Consider the following 2024-nt stretch of genomic DNA (forward strand, 5'->3'; position numbering starts at 1 on the left):
GAAAACACCAGTGACATCCATCCTTCGGGCTAGGCCAGGTGCCAGGTGCTGAGCACATATTATGGTGAGATCACAGTCATGATCCCTGTCTTTGTGGCATGGGGTCACGTGGATAAAATGACGTGGGGAGACATGCGTGAGAGTGAACAACTGCCTCCAGTACAGGAGACAGGAGCCAAGAAGGACTGCTGAGATTATGGGTCCAGTGCCCTGTCCTATATGGGTAGGAAAACTGAGGCACAGAGGGACAGACATGCCACATAGAGCCTGGACGACTCCCCAGAGTTTCTGGGTCTGTAATTATCCAAGCTGCAGGCCCACAGGAGTTCTGAGGAGAAGAGACCTCTTCCAGGGTTGGGGAGACTCGAACGGCTCCACGAATGAGGCTCAGTGAGGCAGGACATTATTCATTCATTCAGTGGACATTCCCCAAGCCCTGGTTACATGTCAGGCTGGTCTGGGAATGCAGAGAGCATCTGGGGAGAGTCTGTTCTTAGGACAATGCTGCTTCAGGGCACTGTGCAGCTGGCTTTAAGTATTAAGATGTTCTGAGCTTCTCACCTGTTCTAGCTAGCTAGTGCTGTGTAACAAACCACCCTGAAAGAGTGACATGAAACTACAGCCATTTTATTATATTCACGAATTCCGTAGGTCAAGTATCCTGAAAGGGACAGTGGGCACAACTCTTTGCTCTGTGTTGTCTGGCACCTCACCTGGGGCAGCTCAAGTGGCTGGGGGCTGGGACACCTGAGGTGGACCTGCTTCTAGGGTGGCTTCTTCATTCACGTGGCTGGGGCTGGGCTTTGGGATGAGTAGGAGGCTGGAACTGTCCACCAGTGAATCTCCATGTGGCCTCGTGTGCAGCTCGGGCTTCCTCACAGCAGGGAGGCCTCAGGGTAGCTGAACCACCTTCTCACATGGCGACTCAGGACTCCAAGAGAGACGCTGCCTGGCCTTTCATCAGTCAGCCTTGGGAGTCACGCAGCAGCACTGCTGCCACGCTCTGCTGGCTGAAGCCGTCACAAGCCTGCCCAGACTCAGCAGTGAGGCTGCAGAGCCCACCCCTCAGTGGCGGGGCTTTGTAGCCATATTTAAAACTGCTGTGTCAGCCTCCAATTTCCTCCTGTCCTCTTTGAAAATTCTACCATCTGCCAAGGTTGGGCTTAAGTCCCAAGCCAAAAAAACTTGCTGCTAATTCCTGTCCCCTGTACCACCTCCTGCCCACTGGTGCATCCTTGGGTATGATTTCTCTGATAATAACAGGGACAGCCGTGAGTGTGATGTCCCCCACTTTGGAACCATGCTCACGAGTTCACAAGATGCATCCTCTTCTTTGGTTCTCAGAGCAACCCTGTGAGGCATTTCAGAACCCTTGCCTGGAGTTTGGCAGGGTGAGTAGTTCTACAGATGGACAGGCTTTTGGAACAGGTGTGGTGAGCTTGGGTGGGGCTGGAGGATAGTGTTTCACTGACCCTGGGGCAAGGGGTTTTTCAGCAGGGAAGTGCACCAAACAGACCCATGTTTTAGGAGGACCTCTCTGGCCCAGACATCGTGAAGACTGGAACCTAGTCAGGGAGGAGCTGGCGCTGGCGCTCACCTTGGGCCCCCACAGCGCCTGTCTGCCTGTGCCTCCTACATGGTTTCACGAGCCCTGTCAACCATTCTCTGGGGTGGGCAGGTGGGCATTGTTAGCCCCATTTTACAGACAAGAAAACTGAGGCTCCAAGAAGTTTTTCTGGACTCCAAACTGGGCAGGAGGACTGGGACCAGGGTTGGGAGCTCCCTGTGTGTCTCTCACAGGGCAGGAAGCTCGTCCTCTCACCCCGGCTTCCTCTGCTGTACCCCACCCCTCTCAGCCCTGACCATATGGCCCTGACAGGCCCATTCAGGGCTGGCTGGGCAGCTGGGCCCCTGGTTTGCATCACTGGGCAGCAGGGAGTATGACCATGTGCTCACTAAGATCCAGTGCTCCTGTGGCTATAGGAGGGGAAGGACCGAAGCTGGGGGAAGGGGCTGGACTGAGG

The sequence above is a fragment of the Cynocephalus volans genome, chromosome 12 (assembly GCF_027409185.1).
Source record: "Cynocephalus volans isolate mCynVol1 chromosome 12, mCynVol1.pri, whole genome shotgun sequence".
Taxonomy (NCBI): domain Eukaryota; kingdom Metazoa; phylum Chordata; class Mammalia; order Dermoptera; family Cynocephalidae; genus Cynocephalus; species Cynocephalus volans.